The sequence below is a fragment of the Chiloscyllium plagiosum genome, chromosome 1, assembly GCF_004010195.1.
Source record: "Chiloscyllium plagiosum isolate BGI_BamShark_2017 chromosome 1, ASM401019v2, whole genome shotgun sequence".
Taxonomy (NCBI): domain Eukaryota; kingdom Metazoa; phylum Chordata; class Chondrichthyes; order Orectolobiformes; family Hemiscylliidae; genus Chiloscyllium; species Chiloscyllium plagiosum.
In genome coordinates this window covers 31,703,859-31,718,341 of record NC_057710.1, presented here as the reverse complement: position 1 = coordinate 31,718,341, position 14,483 = coordinate 31,703,859, and positions in this window count along the sequence as shown.

Genomic DNA, 14,483 nt, shown 5'->3' with positions numbered 1-14,483 from the left:
AGACCATCAGGCCCCGGAGACTTGTCAACCTTCAGACCTAACAGTCTCTCCAACACCAATTCCTGGCAAATATAAATTCCCTTCAGTTCAGGTCCTTCAGCCACTGTTACCTCAGGGAGATTGCTTGTGTCTTCCCCAGTGAACACAGATCTGAAGTACCCATTTAATTCTTTTGCCATTTCTTTGTTCCCCGTAATATATTCCCCTGTTTCTGTCTTCAAGGGCCCAATTTTAGTCCTAACCATTTTTTTGCCTTGCACATACTTAAAAAAGCTTTTACTATCCTCCTTTATATTATTGGCCAGTTTACCTTCGTACCTCTTTTTCCTCTGCGTATTTCCTTCTTAGTAATCTTCTGTTGCTCTTTAAAAGCTTCCCAGTCCTCAGTTTTCCCACTTATCTTTGCTATGTTATACTTTTTCTCTTTTGACTTTATATGTTTCTTAACTTCCCTCGTCAGCCACGCCGCCCATGCCTCCTCCTGGGATCTTTCTTCCTTTTAGGAATGAACTGATCCTGCAACTGATGTTGCAGGTACAGCAGGTAGTGAAGAAGGAGAAAAGTTTAAGGGGGATACACGCACAAGTACTTTACACAGAGGGTGAGAGGCGCCTGGAACGCTTTGCCAGCAGAGGTAGTAGAAGCAGGCACGGTAGATTCATTTAAGGTGCGTCTGGACAGAAGCATGAGTAGGTGGGAGCAGAGGGATATAGATGCTTAGGAATTGGACAATAGGTTTAGACAGTGGATTTCAATCTGCACAGGCTTGGAAGGCCGAAGGGCCTGTTCCTGGGCTGTAAATTTTCTTTGTTCTTTGTTCACACCGTGGTTGATCTGGAGTCACCGTTAGGCTATGCTAAGTAAGGATGGTAGATTTGCTTTCCAAAGGGACATTATCAGATGGCTTTTTATGACAATCAATGATAGTTTAATAGACATTGTTGCTGAGAACAACCTTGTATTCCAGATTGATTCAAAGGTTTGGGCTTCATTGTACTTCCTACAAATTGGTTAATCTTCCAAGCCTGATGCTGAACTAGGGCATATCAAAGCCACCCTGAGTGACAATGATCGTCCTGAACAGCTCGGGCTGCATCTTACTTTCTTTGGGTTGTATCAGTTTCATTGTGATGTTTAAAGGATTGCTCACCATGCGGCCCAGTGAGATCTCACAGCCATATGTCAAACTCACCAGATTGAGACCTACCCTTTCTTACCACATGCTGTGTGTAGAACAGCTCATTATTCAGTGGATATCTACCAAAGGCTGACATCCCTGCCACTCTGCCAGCTTTAAAAGGTAACTGTGCACCCAGACAAGTGTTGGTAGCCCAGTGTTGCCTCTCACCAGGAACGTACTGGTACAGCAGCCACAAAGACACACTGTTCATTGCCATTAGAGCAAGGCTGACACTCCCTTACACCCCAGCCACTGTCTAACTATCAGGCCACACAGATTTCCTTAGCAACTTCCCTCTGAAACACTGTCTCTAAGTCTACGCTCCTCTGTCCCTAGTGCCCATTGCTGACTTGCAGTTTGCTATTGATCATTTGGGGAACATCACTGACAGGAGGCAATCGGACAACTACAAACATGGGCTTTCATTTACAGCCAGCAAAAAGGAACACAAACAAAACCAATTGATTTGGAGATGCTGGTGCTGGACTGGGGTGTACAAAATTAGAAATCACACAACACTAGGTTATAGTCCAATAGGTTTATTTGGAAGCACTAGCTTTCAGAGCGCTGCTCCTCCATCAGGTGGTTGTGGAGTATGAGATCGTAAGACACAGAATTTATAGCAAATGTTTACAGTGTGATGTCAGTGAAATTATGTATTGAAAATTGAAATTATATATTATTTGTTAAGTCTCTCATCTTGAAGAATGACCTTGTTGGTTTTGGTTCTTAAATATGTAAATCGCAAAACTTTTTTTAAAAGTTACATTCTCAAGTGAACTTTAACAACTGGTGTCATGTCAGCCCAGATAATGTACTGAAGGTGTGAGGTGCCCTGTGTGAGACTGTCTGTGCCCCAATGTTCAGACTGATTCTAATCTAAAGAATAGGTTTACAGAATCTTGCATGGATTCATGCAGTTTTTGAGCAAAGTAAAGTGTAATTCTGCAAGTACAAATTCACAGCGCAAACTTATATGCATATGTCTGTGTGTGTGTTTTTTGTGGGGGGGGGGCTTTTTCAATGTAATTTCAGTTACATCACATTAAACTTTTGCTATAAATTCTGTGTCTTACAATCTTATTCTCCACAACCACCTGATGAAGGGGCAGCGCCTGAAAGCTAGTGCTTCCAAATAAACCTGTTGGACTAATACCTGGTGTTGTGTGATGTTTAACTTTGTAAAACCAATTGAGGCTGAAGTTCACCCACACAACTCAACCCCCTCATTGAAGTATAGAAGAATGAGAGGTGACCTTATTGAGACATGGGATTCATGGGACTTGACAGGGCAGATATGGAAAGGTTGTGGGAGACTCTAGGGCTATGGGGCATAATCTCACAATAAGGGGTCTCACATTTAAGACAGAGATGAGGAGGAATTTTGTCTATCAGAAGGTCGTGAATCTGAGGAATTCTTTATGCAGAGAGCTGCTGTATCTGCTCATTAATAACTAATTGTTAAACATACGTGACAGATAGTGAAATGAGGGACTCTGCCTCCCACAACACTCTTAGAAGTTTCACAAGTTGTGGGTAATTTTTGTCTAGTTATCCCTCTTTTTAAGTCTTTTGCTGATAACCTCAGAATCATAGAGATTTGCAAGCACCAGTGGCATGGTGCAAAATGCCTTTGACCAGCATTTCAACCCTAAAATGTTCATTGTTTATGTATTGCAAATGGGAGGTGACATTATTCACATAGCTACAATTTGCATACACATGTTTGAAGTATTTTGTGAACAGATAGTTCACACTGTTAGAATGCAGGAGCAACATAAGTGGTGTTCACCATAAACAGAATGTTGCCCCAAAGTCAAAAAAATGTTTAGCTGACCACACAAATGTGTAATATGGTATATGAATTTCAGTACTCATGTGATGCCAGATATGCAGATCCAAAGATTGGCAGATTGTAACAAGAAACATATCCCTTCAATTGTTTGCAACAAACAATGTATTGATTATACCAACCAGCCTATGCTTGAAAGATTCACAACGCAGTGTCCATCATTGAATATGATTCTGCAATTTGGCAACATTTGCTGGATAATCCTGAGTGTGAAGGAAAAATGCACACATTATTTGACAGCCAATTTAGGAATGTCATTTGGGCTTGCAGTGTGGTGCACTTGTGTCTACTAGAAATTACATATATTAATACATGTCTGGTTCTTTTCAGGCAGAAGGAGCAAGTGCATACAGTGTGTGCCCATTTCAACTCATCAAAGTATGTGATAGCCATTTGCTGATTCATCTGTCAGGACAGGAACCTGAGCTGGAGCATTTCAGCTATGAAGGTAAACTAGATTAGGTTAGACTCCCTACAGTGTGGAACAGGCCCTTTAGCCCAACAAGTCGACACCGACCCTCCGAAGAGCAACCCACCCAGATCCATTCCCCTACATCTAACACTATGGGAAATTTAGCTGAGAGGAGAAATTGATTGAGGTATATAAGATTATGAAGAGCATAGATAGGTTCCTATTTATTTCTAAGACATTTTCTCCTCGTAGAAGGGTCAGCACCAGCGAGCATGGATTTAAGGTAAGGGACAGGAAGTTTTGAGGATTTAATGAGAATTCTTTTCACCTGGAGGATAGTGAATATCTGAAACTCATTGCATGAAAGGTAGTCATGGTGGGATCTATTCCAACATTTAACAATTATTTAGATGAACTCTTGAATTACTTTAATATTCAAGGCTACATTCCAAGTGCTGGGATGAAAGTAGACAATGATGGATATAGATACAATGGCCTGAAGCATCTCTTTCTGTGCTGTAGTAGTCTTTGGCTCAGTGACCTCCAGTTAAATTACTGTAAAACCCAGATAACCATATTTTATATTCGAAAACATATCCTTATATTCCCTTCATTAGGTGGGTCCAAACATCCTGTGATTACGGCTCCCAAGGTTAGCATCAGAAATCTGGCACAGAGAAGTCTTTGTAGTTTTGACAGATTTCTGAGGTTTGCAAGCTGCTTATTCACCGGTGATTCTATACTCCCACATTCATGAGGCATTGTTCTCCACAGATAGGCTGTTAAATATTAATGTGTTTCTACTTTCCTTCTTTATTTTCTTCCCTGTTCTTCTTTCCAAATAAGATACAGTTCTGTAAGTACCAACTTCCTCCTGGAACATTTCCCATTGAGGCATTAATCATATTGGAGCTTGAGAAGGAAACCCAACACCATAGCTCATCACTGGATAATTACAGCTGAATGCAGTCCAATACCCATGTATTCCAGAAGAGGCTGGTGAATATTCATATCAGAAACATTGTGCTAACCGATTTCTCTCTCCCTATGTTCAGACCAATTTAGGACTCTCTGAGAGGAATGAACTCAGCAGAGACTCAGAATTTAACTTGCTTGGTCAGTATGAACTAGCCATTCGCTGCTCCATCAGTGAGTTTTAAGATGCATGTAATAAAAATAACATTTAATTGACACTTCAGTCAATAATACATTGACATCTCCATGCCATCAAATCCACTGTCAAAGGATCTCTTAACAAAATTTAAGAGATCTGGTTATTTTTGATCTCACCCAGAAAATTAACCTTCTTTCGGTTTTTCCCATTTTACTTGGAGTTTGGGGGGGGTGGGGGGGAAATGGGATGCTGGATGATCATCCTTTTCCATCTCCTCCTAACAGTCATCTATTCCTCATCCAATTCTTCTGCATTTAAGTCTTTCACTGTGACCTTTTTCTTTCTGTTCTTAATCCTCTCTTCTCTACCTTCCTGGCAATCTCCACCATTCACCTCAAATTTCCTCTCTCTCTACACAGCAGATAACCATATTATTTCAATCTTTCCCAGCGACTTTCTTCAATGCTGCCACAATTCTCAATGACCTTTTGATTTGTTGGTTCATGATCTTGTCCTTTCTTGTCACTTCATCCATCCATCTCAATGTCTGCATCCAGTTCTTCTTCCTCCCTTAGAGTCATAGAGTTATACAGCACAGAAAAAAGATCCTTCAATCTAACTTGGCCATCCTAATTTGATCCACTCCTGTTTGCCAGCATTTGGCCCATATCCCACTAAACCCTTCCTATTCGTATACCTGTCCAGTTGCCTTTTAAATGTTGCTACGCACATCACTTCCTCTGACAGTTCTTCCAGCCTCTGCATGAAAAAGTTTCACCTCAGATCCTTTTAAATCTTTCCCCTCTCACCTTAAAACTATGCCCTCGAGTTTCATACTCTGCCACTCTAGGAAAAAGACCTTGGCTATTCACCCTATCCATGTGCCTCATGACTCTATAAACCTCTTTAAGGTCACCACTTAGCCTCCAAGCAAAAATGCCCCAACCTGGAATTGTGTGAAACACAAAATTACATGATGGGAAAACTCTGGTTGTAACAAAATACAAGTTAAGACTACAGCAAAGGTCAAAGCATTACTAATCTCAGCAGGACATGACGCAGGCTAAGTCCACATAAATTCTTTAACCTTGGTAAACCTCGTCAGAGCTTATTTGGTTGGCTCCACATAACTTCTGGAATATTAACTAAGCCTAAATAAGGACATTCCACAAAATCATCTGAGCCCCCAACAAGGACTAGGTAATGGATGACCTAAGTGACATAAGGTTTAGGAAGTCAATATGATGAACATCAGAAGTAATAACACAGATCATAATTCAACGAACTGGTCTGATGGATGGTGAACCTCTAGTGATAGTTATTGATAAATATTGATAAGATTTAAGTATAAAGATTCCTGCTTTTCTCTCTGTAAGCACGAACTTGTGAGAGAAACTGAGAGCCGTGGCAAAAAATCCTAGGGATTTCTCTCTCCATCTCTTTCTCTCTCTCTCTCTCACACACAGCTCTCAGTTTCTCTTACAAGTCCATGCTATTTAGACAAAAGAAAAAGTCTGAGAGTGTTTAACAGCTTATGGATGGGAAAACCTCAAATTCCCAGAATTCATCCCAAATCCTAACAGATTTTCTTGGTTTTCTCTAAATCTTTAAATCAGATCCCATTGGGTATTCTGTGAACCAGAAAATATGAGATTAAAAAGCTCATGAACTGCAGGAATTATAAGTAAGTGGCAGGGACGTTTGTTTGATGGAATGATTTATCTGATTGTGATGTTAGCAATATCTTCTACATAACTGGTCATTTGCACCAAAACAATTTCACAATTTATTTTCTAAGTCAAAGATTTTTTGCAATATACTGATAAAAGGGACAACCATCTTCTTATAAAAGTGAGCATTTAATTCATCTTAACTATAATAACTAAGGAATGATATCATGATTGACTTACATCTTATTTATTGAGAAAGATATACCTAAACCTAATGGTCAGTCATCTGAGTTTCCTCTACAATATTTCAGTTTGATTTATATATATGCAGATACTCTTTAGCATTGTAATAATCTTTACCTGAACTATACTTGGGCTGGTGTTCTAGTGAGCTGCATAACTACAGAAGTAGAGAGAGCTAGTCTGGGGTCGGGTGGGGGGGGCAAGAAATCAAATTTGGGAAGATGAGGTAAAACAGAAGGTGGATACAAGGCAAGAGAGAAAGATATAAATATTAGAAATGATAAACTGACCACGACAGAAAGGATACATACCCAATACTAAATCAACTGCTCGGGCTAAAGGTCACAAAAATAATAAAATGACAAAACAAAAGGCTCTGTACCTGATTCCACAGAGCGTTTGGAACAAAACAGTTGAATTGATAGTGCAAATAAATTAATACAATCTGAAAACCACTGCAAAGACATGGCTGCAGGATGGTATTTGTGAAGATATGAATTTTGAAAGATATAGGACAGGAAGCTTGCAAAATGTTGAGGGGTGATTCTATTCAGTGATGCTAGTATTAGTACGATAGAGAGGGATGACACATGTTAAGGAAGCCAGGAAGTAAGAAGTGGCTTGTGTGAAAATGAGAAATGATAAAAGCAAGAAGTCATAGAACATAGAACAATACAGCACAGTACAGGCCCTTCGGCCCTCGATGTTGTGCCAGCCTTTTATCCTACTCTAAGATCAGACTAACCTACATATCCTTCATTGAACTATCTTCCATGTACCCATTTAAGAGTCTCTTAAATGTCCTTAATGTATCTGACAAGTCACTTGTGGAAGTGGTGTATAGGCCCCTTAAGTGTAATCAGACAGTGGGATGGAGTGTGAAGGAAGAAGTAATGAGAGTTTGTCTGAAGGTCATGGAAATGCTAATCTATTTATCGATTGGAAAAATCATATTTGCAGAGATAGCCGAGAGGACAATTCAGACTAGTTTCTTAGACAGCACAAATGGAGAGCAGGATTTTCTTTTCTTCATTCACTGGATGAGGACACCGCTGGTTAGGCCAGCATTTATTGCCGATCCTGGAACGTGGTTAAGAGTCAGCCACATTACTGTGGGCCTGGAGTCACATGTAAGTCAGGTAAGAACAGCAGTTTCTTCTCTAAAGGACACCAGATGGATTTTTCCAAAAAAATTCTCAATGGATCCATAATTTCATATTTTTATTGAATTCAAATTCCACCACATGCTGTGACAGGATTTGAACCTGGGTCCCCAGATCATTAGTGGGATCTTGGGATTAACAGTCCAGCAATGATACATAAATAATTAGCAATGTTATTGCATAAAATGAGAATTGATGGGAACTCTTTGAAGTATGTTGTCTGAGCTTTTTTTTGAAAACCTTGATTATTGTGAAGACAGAATGAGGGAGCAGTCAAACATTAAGGACAGCAAATAGCAATTCTATACTTTGTCAAGGTGAAAGTGAGCATCTTCAACATTTCTACTAAATGCCCACATTTCAAAATAAAGCTAAAACCTGTGTTTTCCAGTATGATGATCATTGACAAACAAGTCTGCCCAGTGATTATTAGAACATTATTGGGATCTTGGGATGAACAATCCAGCGATGATACCAATGGCTATCGCATCCCCTTGAATGAATAGGCTAGACTTGGTATGGTGCAACCAAATGGGATTAGTCATCGAGTCATAGAGATGTACAACACAGAAACAGACCCTTTGGTCCCAACTTGCCCATGCCGACCAGATAGCTCAACCTAATCTAGTCGCACCTGCCAGCACCTGGCCCATATCCCTCCAAACCCTTCCTATTCATAAACCCATCCAGATGCCTTTAAATGTTGCAATTGTACCAGCCTCTACCGCTTTCTCTGGCAGCTCATTCCATACACGCACCAGCCTCTGTGTGAAAATGTTGTCCCTTAGGTCTCTTTTATATCTTTCCTCTCTCACCCTAAACCTATGTCCTCTAGTTCTGGAGTCCCCCACCACAGGGAAAAGAACTTGTCTATTTATCCTATCCATGCCCCTCATGATTTTGTAAACCTCTATAAGATCACCCCTCAGCCTCTGACGCCTCAGGGAAAACAACCCCAACCTATTCAGACTCTCCCTATACCTCAAATCCTCCAACCCTGGCAACATCCTTGTAAATCTTTCCTGAACCCTTTCAAGTTTCACGGTGGCCCAGTGGTTAGCACTGCTGCCTCACTCAGAGGCTGAGGGGTGATCTTATAGAGGTTTATAAAATCATGAGGGGCATGGATAGGATAAATAGACAAGTTCTTTTCCCTGTGGTGGGGGACTCCAGAACTAGAGTGCATAGGTTTAGGGTGACAGAGGAAAGATATAAAAGAGACCTAAGAGACAACATTTTCACACAGAGGCTGGTGCGTGTATGGAATGAGCTGCCAGAGAAAGCGGTAGAGGCTGGTACAATTGCAACATTTAAAGGCATCTGGATGGGTTTATGAATAGGAAGGGTTTGGAGGGATTTGGGCCAGGTGCTGGCAGGTGCGACTAGATTAGGTTGAGCTATCTGGTCTGCATGGGCAAGTTGGGACCAATGTTCTGTACAGCCGCAACATAACCTCCCAACTCCTGTACTCAATACTCTGACCAATAAAGGAAAGAAATAACAAACAACTTCTTCACTATCCTATCTATCTGTGACTCCACTTTCAAGGAACGATGAACCTGCGCTCCAAGGTCTCTTTCTTCAGCAACACTCCCTAGGACTTTAACATTACGTGTATAGGTCCTTCCCAAAATGCGGCACCTTGTATTTACCTGAATTAAACTCCATCTGCCACTCCTCAACCCATTGGCCCATCTGATCAAGATCCTGTTGTAATCTGAGGTAACCTTTTTTGCTGTCCACTACACTTCCAATTTTGCTGTCATCTGCAAACTTACTAACTATACCCCTTATGCTCATATCCAAATCATTTAGATAAATGACGAAAAGTAGTGGACCCATCATTGATCCTGGTGGCACTCCACTGGTCACAGGTCTCCAGTCTGAAAAACAACACTCCACCACCACCCTCTGTCTTCTACCTTTGAGCCAGTTTTGTATTCAAATGGCATGTTCTTCCTGTATTTCATGAGATCTAACCTTGCTAACCAGTCTCCCATGGGGAACCTTGTCGAATGCTTTACTGAAGTCCACATAGATCAATCACATCTACTGCTCTGCCCTCACCAATCCTCTTTGTTACTTTTTCAAAAAATCTCAATCATGTTTGTGAGACATGATTTCCCACGCACAAAGTCACATTGACTGTCCATAACCAGTCCTTGCCTTTCCAAATACATGTACATCCTGTCCCTCAGGATTCCCTCCAACAACTTGCCCACCACTAACATCTGGCTCACAGGTCTATAGGTCCCTGGCTTGTCTTTACCGCCCTTCTTAAACAGTGGCACCACGTTAGACAACCTCCAGTCTTCCGGCACCTCACCTGTGACTATCGTTGATACAAATATCTGAGCACAAGGCCCAGCAGTCACTTCCCTAGCTTCCTACAGAGTTCTCGGGTACACCTGTTCGGGTCCTGGAGACTTATCCACTTTTTACGCTTTTCAAGATGTCCAGCACTTACTCCTCTAAAGTATGGACATTTTTCAAGATGTCACCATCTATTTCCCCACATTCTCCATCCTCCATATCCTTTTCCACAGTAAATACTGATGCAAAATACTCATTTAGTATCTCCCCCATCTTCTGTGGCTCCATACAATGGCCACCTTATTGATCTTTGAAGGGCCCTATTCTCTGCCTAGTTACCCTTTTGTCCTTAACGTATTTGTAAAAACCCTTTGGATTCTCCTTAATTCTATTTACCAAAGCTATCTCATGTCCTCTATTTGCTCTCCTGATTTCTCTCTTAAGTATTCTCCTATTGCCTTTATACCCTTCTAAGGATTCACTCGATCTATCCTGTCTATACCTGACATATGCTTCCTCCTTTTTCTTAACCAAAACCTCAATTTCTCTAGTCATCCAGCATTCCCTATACCTACCGGCCTTTCCTTTCACCTTAACAGGAATATACTGTTTCTGGACTCTTATTATCTCATTTCTGAAGGCATTCAAATTTCCAGCTGTCCCATTACCTGCGAACATCTGCTCCCAATCAGCTCTTGAAAGTTCTTGCCTAATACCGTCAAAATTGGCCTTTCTCCAATTTAGAACTTCAACTTCTGGATCTGGTCTATCCTTTTCCATCACTATTTTAAAATTAATAGAATTATGGTCGCTGGCCCCAAAGTGCTCCCCCACTGACACTTCAGTCACCTGCCCTGTCTTATTTCCCAAGAGTAGGTCATGTTTTGCACCTTCTCTAGTAGGTACATCCACATACTGAATCAGAAAATTGTCTTGTACATACTTAACAAATTCCTCTCCATCTAAACCTTTAACACTATGGCAGTCCCAGATTATTTTTGAAAAGTTAAAATCCCCTACTATAACCACTATTATTCTTACAGATAACTGAGATCTCCTTACGAGTTTGTTTGTTAATTTCCCTCTGACTATTAGGGGGTCTATAATACAATCCCAATAAGGTGACCATCCCTTTCTTATTTCTCAGTTCCACCCAAATAACTTCCCTGGATGGATTTCCAGGAATATCCTCACTCAGTACATCTGTAACGCTATCCCTTTTCAAAAAGGCCACTCCCCCTCCTCTCTTGCCTCCCTTTCTATCCTTCCTGTGGCATTTGTATCCTGGAACTTTAAGCTGCCAGTCCTGTTCATCCCTGAGCCACATTTCTGTAATTGCTATGATACCCCAGTCCCATGTTCCTAACCATGCCCTGAGTTCATCTGTCTTCCCTATTAGGCTTCTTGCATTGAATTAAATGCAGTTTAATTTATCAGTCCTACCTTGTCTCTGCTTTGTCCTCCCCTGACTTGTTTGACTCGCTTTTTTTCTCAACTGTACCAGTCTCAGATTGATCGCTTTCCTCACAATCCTCCTGGATCCTACCGCCGCCCCCACCCCTTACTAATTTAAATCGTCCTGAGCAGCAGTAGCAAATCTCCCTGCCAGTATATTAGGCCCCTTCGAATTCAGGTACAATCCATCCTTCTTATATAGGTCACTTCTACCCGAGAAGAGATTCCAATGATCCAAAAATGTGAATCGTTCTCCCATACACCAGCTCTTCAGCCATACATTCATCTGCTCTATTCCCCCTATTCCTACCCTCACTCTCTCGTAGCACCGGGAGTAATCCAGATATTACTACTCTCGAGGACCTCCTTTTTAAATTTCTTCCTAACTCTCTATATTCTCCAATCAGAACCTCATCCTTTACCCTTTCTATGTCATTGGTTTAAATGTGCACAATGTCCTCATGCTGGGCTCTCTCCCCCTTGAGAACATCGCCTCTCTGAGACATCCTTGACCCTGGCACCAGGGAGGCAAAACACCATTCTGATTTTTCACTGCTGGCCACAAAAACATCTGTCTGTGCCTCGGACTAGAGAGTCCTCTAACACAATCTCTTGGAACCCAACGTACCCCCCTCATTGCATTAGAGCCAGTATTAATACCAGAAACTTGGCTGTTTGTGCTACATTCCCCTGAGATTTCATCACACCCTACATTTTTCAAAACAAAATACTTGTTTGAAATGGGGGGAGCCACAGAAGACTCCTGCATTACCTGCCTACCTCTCTTACCTTTCCTGGAGTAAACCTATCTATGTGACTGCATCTGTGACTTATCTCCCTTCCTGTAACTGCCATCCATCACACCCCTTTGCTCTTGTAAATTCCTCATTGCCTCTAACTGTCGCTCCAATCGATTAATTCAATCTGATAGGATTCACAATCAACGTTAATGAATGACTTTATTGTTAAGGTGCCCCTAAGTCCCAACGATCATTATATGTTTGAATTTTGCATTCAGTCTGCAGGAAAGAGGTGTGGGTTCAAGACTAGTACTTTAAACTTTAAGTTTAAAATTTAAGTTTCAGAGAAATCATGAGGGCTTAAAAGCAGAGCTAGTTAAAGTGTACAAGTCAATATAAATGCAATAGCAAGCATTTAAGGGACATTTCAGAATACACAGAATAGATACATTCCAATGAGACAAACAATTTACAAGGGGAATCCTTGTAAATTCAAGGGATTGTCCAAATCAGACTGAAACATCTCTACATCCTCCTCACAATTCACCATTCAACTGTTCATGTCATCTGCAAATTTGGAATTATTACATTTAGTTCTCTCATCTAGATCATTAAGATATATTGTGAACAGCACTGATCCTTGCAGTACCCCACTAGTCACTATTTGCCATTTGGAAGAAGACCTGCTTATTTCTACTGCTTGTTTCCCGTCCACCAATCAGTTATCTATCCATTTCAATGCATTATCCCCAATCCCACATGCTTTAATTGCACACCCTAACTTCATGTGGGACTTTGCAGATAGCCTTCTAAAAGTCCAAGTAAGCCACACCCACTGCCTCCTGTCATCAACTCTACAGGTTACATCTTTGAAGAATTCCAGTAGATTTTGCCAAGCATGATTTGTAAATCTACTCTGTCTAATCCTGCCAGTGTTTCCTAAGTGCTCAGCTCTTATATGTTTTAGAATGGACTCTAGTATTTTATCCACAACTGACATCAGGCTGACTACTCTCTAATTCCCAGTTTTCTCTCTCCCTCCCTTTTTAAATAGTATAGTTACATTAGCTACATAACCCAAGCAAAATTTCCATCTATTGTTATTTCCTACATCTGCAAAATTGGGGCAGCCATCTGTCATCGATGTACCTTTCTAGAAAGATATACTTGACAGATGAAGGTTTATAAGAGTCAAAGAGGTATGGAAGATGGACATATGCAGGAGGTGATCCTTGTATGTTGACAATGTTTACAGACCCTAAGTGCAAACTCAGCGTTAGCACAATTACTACAACACCCACACATCACAAGTCTTCCATATACACCAAGGACATAACAGTTTTCAAGCAATTTGGCATGTGGCACAACATGGGAACAAAGTGCATTACAACAAAGAGCTGCAAAGAGCCATGTACTGACCCAAACAGAATATGCATAAGGAGTATCATCAAGCTCCAGACCATTTAGTATTCTACCAGAGATATGCGCATGATGTGCTTGACAGACCAAAATCTAATGATGCACATGATATGAAAATGAATGACAAACATATACAGTCACACTCTCAAATCTCATGGGAACAATCAATGACATCAAAATGCTCAAAGTGTTTGCAAAAATTCAAATGATCTGTCCTCAGAAAGCTGCTAACTATTTATTCTTGGCTAAGAGTGACACAGGTCAAGTGCCAATATACTACGTCTGTCAATCTTAAAAAATATATACTCTCAGACATAGGAAGCCAAGATGAAATCCATAAATGTAAAACATCAGTGTATGATGGTTCACCAATTCCATGTGCAGGATCAAAGGTGCTGGAAGCAACAACTATCAGTATGCCTGAATTTTGCAGATATTTAACATTATAGGCACTGCTGGACCAGCTTGTGTAGGTGTATCAGCACTTTGCACCAGTCATATTCCATAGAATCAGTCAAACATCAGAGACACAATAGAAACAGTGTACTATTCAAAAAAAACTTATAGAAATGAATACGAAAGAAGAACAAACCACTTCACTTTAGTTGAGCTAAAAATTCAGCCCTTTGCTTTGAAAAGAAACATTAAGGTTCAAGAAGAATAGACTGAACAACTAAGCTCAGGATAAAGGATGGAAATGTGTTGCTGGAAAAGCGCAGCAGGTCAGGCAGCATCCAGGGAACAGGAGAATCGACGTTTCGGGCATTAGCCCTTCTTCAGGAATGAGGAAAGTTGGTCCAGCAGGCTAAGATAAAAGATAGGGAGGAGGGACTTGGGGGAGGGGCGTCGGAAATGTGATAGGTGGAAAGAGGTCAAGGTGAGGGTGATAGGTCAGACGGGGGTGGGGGCGGAGAGGTCGGGA